This window comes from Limulus polyphemus, unplaced genomic scaffold (genome assembly GCF_000517525.1).
Source record: "Limulus polyphemus unplaced genomic scaffold, Limulus_polyphemus-2.1.2 Scaffold4175, whole genome shotgun sequence".
In the NCBI taxonomy this organism is placed as follows: Eukaryota; Metazoa; Arthropoda; class Merostomata; order Xiphosura; family Limulidae; genus Limulus; species Limulus polyphemus.
Genome location: NW_013669785.1, coordinates 55460 through 67461, shown reverse-complemented (window position 1 = coordinate 67461; position 12002 = coordinate 55460). Strand labels below are relative to the sequence as shown.

Here is a 12002-nt window from a genome sequence, read left to right as displayed (position 1 = left end):
GGAACTAACGTCTGTGAGACTTGTGTAATAGTTATGTAAATCTATCCGTGTTGGCAGTGAGACCAGAAGTTGTACACTAATATTTTTAACTGGAACTAACGGCTGTGAGACTTGTGTAATAGTTATGTAAATGTATCTGTGATGGCAGTGAGACCAGAAGTTGTACACTAATATTTTAACTGGAACTAACGGCTGTAAGACTTGTGTAATAGTTATGTAAATGTAACTGTGTTGGCAGTGAGACCAGAAGTTGTATACTAATATTTTCAACTGGAACTAACGGCTGTGAGACTTGTGTAATAGTTATGTAAATGTATCGTGTACAACTTCTGGTCTCACTGCCAGCACATAACTATTACACAAGTCTCACAGCGTTAGTTCCAGTTGAAAATATTATGTAAATCTATCCGTGTTGGCAGTGAGACCAGAAGTTGTACACCAATATTTTCAACTGGAACTAACGGCTGTAAGACTTCTGTAATAGTTATGTAAATATATCTGTTTTAGAATTAGAAATATATGCATGATAGTTCTATCTATTTTTCAGTCCAAATTGATAGGTATACTACTTGTATATTAGTGCTATAAATTTAACTGTCTTGAAGTTGGAGCTAAATGTTATACAGATCTGTCTTTGACTTTTTAGCCGGAAATGTACATCATGTCTTATAGTATTATAAGTGTATTTGTGTTTACAGTTAGGGTTAAATGTTATTTACTTGTATATCTGTGTTTTTAGAATTTAGCTGGAATTTAGAGTTTAATTATCCGGCTTATAGTGCTAGTATAAGTGTACATGTCTTTCAGATTGTAGCAGAATGTTATCAATATATCTGTGATTTGGGGTATGGATTGTAACTTTTTAAATTTAGGATACAAAGAAAGGTAGCGTACACAACGAAAAAGAAACTAATAAATTCACCTTGAAAACCACTTTGTGGTGTTTTAATAATAAGGTGTGAGGGTTTTCGTGTTGGATTCTAGGAATAAAAAACAATCTCGTAATTAACTGGTCTCGCTCCGCTTCACAGAAATAAGTCAAAAACGAGAACGTCATGACACGGAGATGGGTCACAGTAAACGTGTCGTACAGATTTAACGTTATTGTTAATGTGTCATAAAACTCTTAAAATCAGCCTTGTTTTTAAAACTTGACAAAACTCATGAAGAGTACCAACGAAACTACACATTTCTACAGAAACTCAAACTACTATTACAGCAAGGATTTCTGATTCGATACAACCTATATGCTTACACTACACGATTATTTACTGTTAAAATTATTAGATTGCTATTACATTAACAATGTTCTGTGTCCATATATAATAGATATATTTACTGAAATATTGGTTAACTGGTTCCTGCCCACCACAGGTACTGATACCCAAATTTTGGCATCGTAAGCCTGCAGACTTACCGTCAAGCCACTAGAGGGATACTGAATTATAACTACATTAATTAATCAGCATTTTCAAACACACACACCATATATATAAAACTGTTGATTGACATATTACAAAGATATTTAATTGTATATAACAACAATATTTTGCTGGATTAGTGTCATGTCACATGTAAGTAAACTAAATAATTGACTGCGTCCTTGTCACTTTACTTTAAATCTTCACATTGAAACTATTATTTAATAGCTTGCAACATGAGGAGAGGTGTCGCTGAGTTCTGATGTTTTATTGCTGGAGTAAGATTTGAAGTTGTTAAATTCTCTTGAATCCTTGTTGTTGTTTTTTAAAGCAATTCGTGTAAGGCATGAGAAACTTTTCAATTTCTCAGGAATATGCCTTTCTTTGTGAGTCTACAGCCTCCTAGTGGTGGATCTCACAACCTTTCGCACAAGAGGGAGATGCAAATTTATATGACATTGATATTTTAAAATCTCAATTGTGATATTTTTAAAAATGAAAAATATATATATATTATTACAGTAAACTTAAATATTGATGAAAGTTAACTTTAGGGTTAGTCAATATATTTAGCATTTCACTGACACTGATATCAGTGAAGTCACTTTCAAACTCACTAAATTTCAAAAATTGATTAATATGGATGATGCTTTTGACCTAATCCAACATTAAATTATTAGCTGTTTCTTGTCAAGTTGTAAGCTGTTAAAATATACAATGCTCATGTTACTTTATACTGCCTACACATCTACATATATACAGGATATTTACAGGATTCTAGTCATATTACCAAGTATTCTACATTTTATACTATTATCAAATATCTGAATGTAAAACAATATTTACTGGATTATGGTCATATAACTAAATTGTTGAAACTGTTGACCTTATAAACTACGTTTATAACTGTATATAACCAGAATATCCACTAGGCTATTACCATATTACTAGGTACTTGTATATAGCTAACCAGAAGATTTATTGGGATACTTACTAGCCATTTTTTACCCGGCGTTGCTCGGATATTACTGAACAGATGGCCGATGTTTAACTGTTTTTAAACAGAAAAGATCAAAATTTACATGTCAAATGCATAAAGGTACTAATACTGAAAAAAAAAGGCATACTGTTTTCAAGCATTCTATAAATATGAAATTAGTACGAACAAACATTTAAATATAATAATTTCCACCAGTAATATGAATTCTAACACTTTTATGCGAGGTTTCTTTAAAAAGAATATAAAACAATAACAGTTTTGTAACAACGGGTTTTTAAAAAACTTCGTACAGAATAAAACCTAAACTCTTCCCTCAATTTACTTTGTAATTTAATACCAAAGACAATATTAAGAAACTTGCACAAACACAGTATCTATATGGTTTCGATGTAAAATGAAACTTTTAATTTTACAATGTATTATTTGAAGTATGAAACATTCCTTTATTTTTTCTCCATATAATACCAATATTTGTATTTTCCTTATGTTTATTATATCGAAGCGATCGATTTATATTTTATATTCATCATAATTCTATGTTTTTAAGAACTTTAATACCAGATGTCAGTTACTGTTACAATTGTTGCCTAGCTACCTAGGAGTTCCACAGTTAACGAATTTTTATCGCTCAGTATATTGTTGCCCGATGAAGGCCCCGGTAAAAAGGCCGAAACGATGGAAATAAAAGTATTTTAACGTTGATAAATGTCCGTTTGTAATTCTACATATTCATTTACCTATGTTATGAGTCTTAAACAACGTTAAGTATGATAAAAAATATCGTTTATCTTAAGTGATTCTCTTCCTGAATAGGCGATCCCCCCCCCTCTCACTTTCTGGTAAAACTCACAGCTGCACTGCCCATTCAGAAATAATTTTTGTAAAATTATTGAAGAAAGTTTTGCGTCATTCGTATCTCATTCATTTTGGCCCGGCATAGCCGGGTGGTTAAGGCACTTGACTCGCAATCTGCCCGTCACACCAAACATGCTTGCCCTTTCAGCCATGGGGGCGTTATAATATGACGGTCAATCCCACTATTCGTTGGTAAAAGAGTAGCCCAAGAGTTGGCGGTGGGTGGTGATGACTAGCTGCCTTCACTCTAGTCTTACACTGCTAAATTAGGGACGGCTAGCGCAGATAGCCCTCGTGTAGCTTTGCGCGAAATTCAAAAACAAACAAACATTAATTTTTTTGAAATATTTAAATAAAAGTCGTAAATACCCGTGCAGCGAATCAAACATTATTGACTGTATTTCAAATTTGTTTTTTCGCTACACGGGTATTAACGACTTTTATTTAAAAAGCTTTTTCGTCAGTTTTAAAATCAGAAGTACAAACGAACAAACGTTTAAATATAATCATTTCAACCAATAATATGAATTCTTACACTTTCATACGGGTTTTTTTTAACCTGTTGTTACAAAACTGTTATTATTAAACACTTATTCCCTAACAATTTGTTGTACCAACTGACAGATGGGAGCATATACTCCTCTCTTGGCTTAAGGGCTATAGGCCAAAATTATAGGTCAAAAAAATTTACCACAATTGTTTTGAGAAACAAATAATGCCCAGGTGCACACCCTCAGGATTCCTTTAATATGCGTGAAAAGTTTCAAGGCTTTAGGTTTTTTCCTCTTGGAGCTATGGCGCTGACTGACTGATACACACAGAGTATGTTTTATTGGTATAGATTAGCATGTTAATTACTACCGGATAATAGTCACATTGAATTAGCAAGCCATTCATTGTGCATAACCATAGCATTTCTTATATTGCTTTTATTACTAGGCACTCATCTGCTTCTCACCAGAATGTTTATTGGCTATTGTCACATTATTGGCTCTATTATATTACCTATTCATAACCAATATATTTCTTGGATTATTATTATTACATTACTATGTAATTACAGTGTGCGAAATTAGCGCCAGACCACAGGAATTTGCCGACAGTTTTGAGGGACGTCTGGCAAAATTTAACTTATTACCAGCAAAATTTTGATCAAAGGCTCAATTTTCTAATACATTTTCTCAACACTTTATAGCTTAATTAACTTAAAACAATTTTCTACACGCGCCATACAGTGGCATTTCTACGAAAAATATGTTTTATTGAAAGTAAATTATAGAAGCTGGCTAGTATTGACAGCTTTGCCTGTGATGGTGAATATAGGTTCTCTTCAATTCTTTATCTGACTCAGCATCTCACATGCTTCCGGAAATTATTCTGACCAAGCTCAAATACACGATAAATCACCTAGGAACGAATCACTTTTAACATTAATTCAAGCAATATTTCCACTGAGAATAAAATACATAAGCCGTCAGCATGAAGTATAATGGGTAATTAAATGTCAAAAAATAATTTGCTTAAGTTTTTTATGATTAAATAAATATATATATATTCAGAAAATAAAATACGTCAACAATCGTCATGAATGATCATTTATACTGCCATTTTGGTAGTCACACACAAAGTAACTTTGCCACCAATAATATTCTGCTGCATGCAAATGACGACTGACAGTTATGTGAAAGCAGACAAAGTTAACGCTTTATCCGAAGGATCCAACTACTGAGAAAAGTAAAGTTGTACCTAATAGAGATTACAAACATTATGAAAAGAATCGACGTCCAAAGAGAACTTTCCAGGAATAGATCTATACAGTGGTTCATATTTTAAAGTCGCCAATATAAAATTATTGGTGAAACTTGATCACAAAATAAAAGCTGGCATTGCTTTTTTCTGTTAGGCTTACCGTCACGGGTATTTTAGTGTATATGTTAGATAATGTTATTACTTCTTATAACTCCCTTAGACTGGCTGGAAAGCTGAATTCTCTTGAATTTAAGTTGGAGATGATGACCCAGGGAAGCTGTACTGCAAAGTCTGCAGTAGTATGCCAGACTATGCAGACCAGAAATCACCTTTCTTCAATGGAAGCAATTCCAATATGAAGACCTCTGCTTTCCGTGATCACAGTAAATCAAAGTGTCATGTGAAATGCCAAGGGATACACAATGTAGCAAAGGCAAAACCAGGCTCAAGTAAGGCCGAACAGGCTCTTGACTCGATAACAGTTGCTGAAAAGGGAAGGATTCTTAGGCTAATTAGCTCAGCTCGTGTGCTTGCACTAAATAGCCGTCCTTTTAAGGACTTTGTATGACTAATGGAATTCCAAACTACAAATGGTGTAGATATTGGCACAAGTTACATCAGTGAACATAAATGTGCTGTTTTCACTAAGTACACTGCAGAAACTGGAAAGACTGAAATGATTGAATGGCTCAGTGGTGCACACTTTTATAGCACAATGTGTGATGGTCCTACAAATACTGCTGTGAGGGAAGTAGAACTATTTTACATCTGTGCTGCAAAACAAGGGGTGATTAAGGTATTTCTTGTTGCCTGCAAAGTTGTAGACCGTCCAAATTCTGCAAGTATTCTGACAGCAATGTTAGAAACACTAAAATAACTCAACATTGTAGAGGAACATTTTTACCAGCATGTTGTTGGCTTTGCTGTGGATGGAGCTGCAGTAAACTTTGGAGCCCGGGCAGGCATTGCAATGGAAAGCAAGTTGGATCATCCCAGTACATTGCGTAGCTCATAAAGTAGAACTGGCTATCAAGGATGTGGCCAAAGAAGTACCAAAAAGTGTTAGATGAGTTCCTCTTGAGCCTTTACTTGTACTATCACAATTCATCAGAAGCCAGGGCTGAGCTTACCAAAAGGCTCCCTACACAAGTAGGAGGCACTCGTTGGGTGCAATATACAAATACAACAATAGAAAACCTATTCAAAGTATACCAAGCATTGATTGCACATTTTAATGCTGTCTCCAATGATCAGAGTGCATCTATTGCCTTTCTGAAACATCTAAGATCAAGAAAGAATTTTTCTATCTTCAGCTAATGTTAGACATAACATCATCCTTGACAGAATTTTCTGAAATAGTGTAGAGGCAGGATTGTATCTTAAGTGATATTCCCGAGGCCCTAAATGCAACTCTAGAAGTGTTGCAAAGAGATTGGACATGTGATGGACCAACCCTTGGTGGCTTACTCAAGGAAGAGGACTTCACATTTCACCGTGGTATCACAGAGTTGCAGAATGATCCAACTAGTTGAAGCGTAGATAGGGAGAAGATCCTAAGTGCTTTAATTTCTCATCTTTGAAAAAGGTTTGTAGACCTGAATGACCCACACATCTTGATACTTTCAGTGTGAAATATAAATACATGGCCATTGAATAACAAAGAGCTCTTGAAAAAGTTTGTGATACTGAGATCCAGGTGCTCTTAGATAATTTTCAAGAACCACTCAGTTTGTGCACATCCTTCAGTCCAGATACAGCTATGAATGAATAGACCACCATAAAGACAGTTGTTATCCACTCTGTGATTCGTAAGGCAAAGGGTACAAATCAGAGGGTTGACAATGTAGCGAGGTGGACATGAGAACTTTCTTACAATCATTGATCTTATACTCAGCCTGCAAGCACACAGTGCTGAAGTAGAGCGTGAATGATTCAGTTTATACAAACTAGTGCATAAAGATTTCCAGAATGGGCTTCAACCACAGACTGTATCAGACCTTATGAGGATAAGGTTACATACAAGAAGTGTAAAAGAGTATGATCCTAAACCATCCTTCTACCTATGGAGGTCAGCTGGCATCAGGTCAAGGCGGCCTTCAACAGCCCCATATGGACCACGAAAGAAAAAACAAAAGGCAGATGTATGTGACTTTGAAGCAAAATTATTTGAGACTGGCTTCTTCACAATGAACTTCTGTCATATCATCATCTGCCTTGCTTTCTTCTGTTGTATCGTCAATCTCACTCTCTATATCATCTAAGTCTTACTCCTCTTCTAGAGAAACTAGTGCTTCATATTATGACGACTGTTAATTTTTGATAATTAAAACTGATAATTGCTCGAGCTTATTGATTTCTTTGTTAATTCTGTGAATAGCTATATGCTTCTCACAAAGTTGAAAACAAATAGGTGAAAATGAGAAAGCTCAAACTAAGGAAGCCAATCTCAGATAATTTTCATTATAATGACTGTTAACTTTGGATAATTAATTTTGATAATCCTTTGAGTTTATTGTTTTATAGAACATAAATAAAGACTTTTGTGTGATAAATAAGTTATAAATTTGTTAAATTATATCATATAATAAATTTAAATCACACACTATGCTTCTTACAAACACACTAAAACATGAATTATCATAGAAAAAGTGGGGTCCAGTAATACCCTTGGAAGTCCGGAAAAAATCTTTTTCTGCCTGCCCCTCTGTCCGGTGGAATTGTTTCTTAATTTTGTGCTCTGAATTAGATATAAATAACCAAAATATTTACCGAATTATTCTCAAATTACATGGTATTTATCCCTCTATAACTAAATATTTACTTTATAAATAATGTATCATTACTAGGTAGTAATCTGTATTCACTCAATTATTGTCCATGATAGATACACAATGCGCTATTTGTATTCTGCCCACCACAGGCCTCGAAACCCGGTTTCTAGCGTTGTAAGTCTGCAGACATACCGTTGTGCCACTGAAGATGATATCTAAACCACGTAGCATAAAAAAAAGTTTGATAAACCAAACTGAGCGAAACTTTATGAAAGTCACTTTTCACAGTTCATAGATTAACATCAGTCAATAACAAAATCAATCAGTTTAAAATTAAGAACGGCTAGTGCAGATAGCCATCGTGTAACTTTGCGTGAATATCTGAAAGAAACAAAGAGGGGGTGGTTTTTTTTTAGATATATCTCTATAAATAATTCGTTTGTCTGTCCGGAACTTTCCTCGCAAATTTCTCGATCAAACGCTACAAATATCATTAGAAAGGCCTTAAGTCGAGGAACCCAGATTGCATATCGACTTTTCAATTCAGATTCACCTTACCTGTTTTTTTTTGCTTAGTCAAACTTTTCAATGCAACAAGTATGGTACACGATGTCGTTGTTATCACGTGACGACTGGCTTCGATTTCACCTTTAGTTTTTTTATTTGCAAAGTATTTCCCACAAACAATACCTATATCACCTGTAATTCCCTAAACAAAATGAGCATTACATTAATTACTAATTGCAATGGGCTTTCTCGACTTATTCAGGTCTAAAATACGCATGCGCAGTTCGTTCAAAACCATATGATGATCAATTTGTGAATATGCATTCAGTCGTTTCTGCATATTCAGCTAAGTTTGCCGATATTATATATATACTTTATTTCTCAATAATTTAGTTGCGGTTCGTTTCATAGACTGCTATAAACACCTTTTAGCTACTTTTTTCTTTAGTACGGGTTTTATTTTCCGTTTTTGTGAGTTTCTTTGTTTCAACTTGTAAAACTATGTCAAACACTGAACGTTCATAACTGTTTCATACTCAGTACACTATTATAAGTACCATTATTATATTGTTTATTTTACGTGTAGTGTCATTCAGTAAAGTTCGTACGTGTAGTTTTATTGAATAAAGTTATAATTACGCGAGTTTGTTTGCCTGACCGCGTAGATTTCAAATACACCAGGATTTATCGATCCAACACACAATGCTTATATAAATACCCCTGAAATTGAAATCTCCCATAACAACAACATCTTTTTCAGCTACCATTCTGTTCTCATTACACAATTTCTCATTAACCTTTACATTCTGACCTGGTGATCTATAATAAATCCCAATTATAAGACTTTCCCTTTAAATGCATAACACTAACCCAAACTGATTTAACCTCAGTGTTATATGCCCTAACTCTCACTTCTCATTATGCTCTAACTCTCACTCCTCATTATGCCCCAACTCTCACTCCTCATTATGCCCTAACTCTCACTCCTCATTATGCCCTAACTCTCACTCCTCATTATGCCCTAACTCTCACTCCTCACATATAACACTACTCCTCTCCTTTTTTTTTCAATACTCTATCTCTAATAAATAATCTGTAGCCTGATATTTCAAAATTGTTCGAATTCAACCAAGTCCTAGCATTACAATAGTAACAATTAATCATAGATTTTAAACTATGTTTATGTTTTATGCCTGTTGTACATATGTTCCTTTCAATTGCGTTTCCTATTTTACAAATAGCCCTAACCTCTGTCTCGCCCTAGTTTAAATCTACCACTACAGTCAAGTTAATAGCCCTCGCTAACATGCTAGCTCCTGCATTGTTCAAGTGTAAGCCATCCATTCCAAAAATACTAACTTTCCCATATATTTATGTACAGATCTTTTACATTAAATAAAATTAATAATTCCTCAGTACGAATATTAAAAGTTCATTAAAGCTGCCCTGAAGTAATCTCACATAGAACTTGTTTACGATAGTATAGTTAAGGGATAAAGACCAGTCTCGTCACTTTTGTTCCAGAAAAAACCACCACTGGCTTTCTTTAAAACTAATGTACTGTAGATAGTGTGTGGGTGTTATTTTTATTACTTCTAAAGACGTTGGACATGTTTTTGGAACTCTTTAGAATAAAACATACTAATATGAAGTTCACAGTTGAACATTGATAAGATCATTAACTACCAATTCTAGTTACCTGAATTTATAATAAGGTAATAGATCACATTCAAATTTATTTCATTAAAAAAAATCTTTACTATTCCATATTTTAATTCTGATAATTTTATACCAGTTTCTTGTAAGAAAATCATAGTAAAATTACTAATTTATCGAGCTTACAAAATAGACCAAAATTGATTGCATAAAGAACTTGAAAATATTAAAAAGTTCTGAACTAAAATGTCTTTATAAAAGACCGTATTATTCACGACTACTTAAACAGCCAATCTGGAACGTTACTAAACAGAAAATTCCGGTAGTATTTGGAAATACAAGTACCTTTAATAAATCTAAATTAACTAAGAATGCTGTGTCATTGTGATTACCCGTTAGTTGAATCAAGATGTGTCGTTAACATGTTGTTGTTTGTTATTAAGCACAAAGCTACACACAAAGCTCTGCCCACCACGGGTATCGAAACCCGGTTTCTAGCAGTATAAGTCCGCAGACATACAGCTGTGCCACTGGGGGGCGTCGGTAACATGAATACAGTTTGTAACAGTGTTTTAGGCTTAACGATAGAATATCTATGTTCAAAGCTACAAATTGTGTGTATGAGTTTAAAACGCTTCACTAGTACGTACTTTCAAATTCTCATATGAGAACATGTACATTTGAAATCAACGTCATTTTACAGCATTAAGAAGATGCGCACCTTCAAGGACATGACAATTTAAAATGAATAATTAATGAAGATTCCGCATAAAGGAAAGTCTATTTGTCAATAGATTTATACTGAAGATAAATGAGTAGACTAGTACATTCATTTAGATCTACACAGGTAGAAAGCGATAAGGTTTCATCAGGTTTCTTTGGATACTATTTATTCGATTACTGTCATATACTTTTTATATATTATAATATCTAATATTTCAATGTACCTTACTAGGTACGTTTTTATATGTAACCTGAACGTTCACAGGAAATCATCACATTGTTACCAAACCACTATTACATCACTCAGCAAGTTTCTGTATATCGTCACAGACTTAGCTATATACAGAAACACCAGCACATATTCTGGTTTAGGTTAAACGTCGTCACAGAATTAGCTACGTTTAACCTAAACCAGAATATGTGCTGGTGTTTCTGTATATCGTCACAGACTTAGCTACGTTTAACCTAAACCAGATTATGTACTGTATTATTATCATACAAAACATTTGCGGTAGTTTCATGTCTTTCGCTTGAATTTTCCTTATTTTATTATTTTAACGCAGGGAATTTAAGCTACTCTTTCTTGCAGGCATTACGTGTAATTTCGATAAATCCTGACCTGTTTGAAAAACCTCGCGTAAACGTAACTTTATTTAATAACACTTCACGTAAAGAAAACAATAAAGTATGGTAATAATATTTACAAAATAAATTCACGAAAACGAAGAATAAGACCCGTAGTAAAGAAAAAAGTAGCTAAAAGATGTTTATAACATTCTATGAAACGAACCGAACCTAGATTATTGTGAAGTAAAGTAAATGTAAAGTTGTAATGAAGGGAAACTTAGCTGAATATACAAAAACGTCCGAATGCATGTTCACAAAGTGATAATCGTACGGTTTTGAACGAACTGCGCATGCGTATTTTAGACCTAAATAAGCCGAGAAAGTGCCATAGAAATTGTATTTAGCGTAATGTTCGTTTTGTTAGGGAATTACAGGTGATTTAGGTATTGTTTGTGGCAAATATTTTGCAAATAAAAAAACTAAAGGTGAAATCGAAGCCAGTCGTCACGTGATGATAATGACACTGTGATATCGTGTACCATACTTGTTGCAGTGAAAAGTTTGAATAAGCAAAAAAACAGGTAAGGTAATTCTGAATGGAAGAGCCAATATACAATCTGGACTCTTTGGTCAAAGGCCTTTCTAACGAAATGATATTTGTAGCGTTTGATCGAGAAATTTGCGAAAAAAGTTCCGGGCAGACAAACAGAGAAACGGAAGCGTATATTATATATATATATATATATATATATA

General features: G+C 34.0%; 1 protein-coding gene across 2 annotated transcripts in view; it reads right to left on the bottom strand.

Annotated features, from left to right (window-relative positions):
- The window catches only part of LOC106470714, a 78137-nt gene that overhangs the window by 14898 nt on the left and 51237 nt on the right, over positions 1–12002 (bottom strand). Inside the window, exon 1 of one of the 2 annotated variants that reach the window (XM_013931280.2) lies at positions 2416–2473. The exons of the other annotated variant lie outside the window; for it this stretch is intronic. The gene's annotated coding sequence lies outside the window, so the exon portion shown is untranslated. Of the gene's footprint in view, positions 1–2415; positions 2474–12002 lie in introns of those variants that run through there. 2 annotated transcript variants of the gene reach the window in all.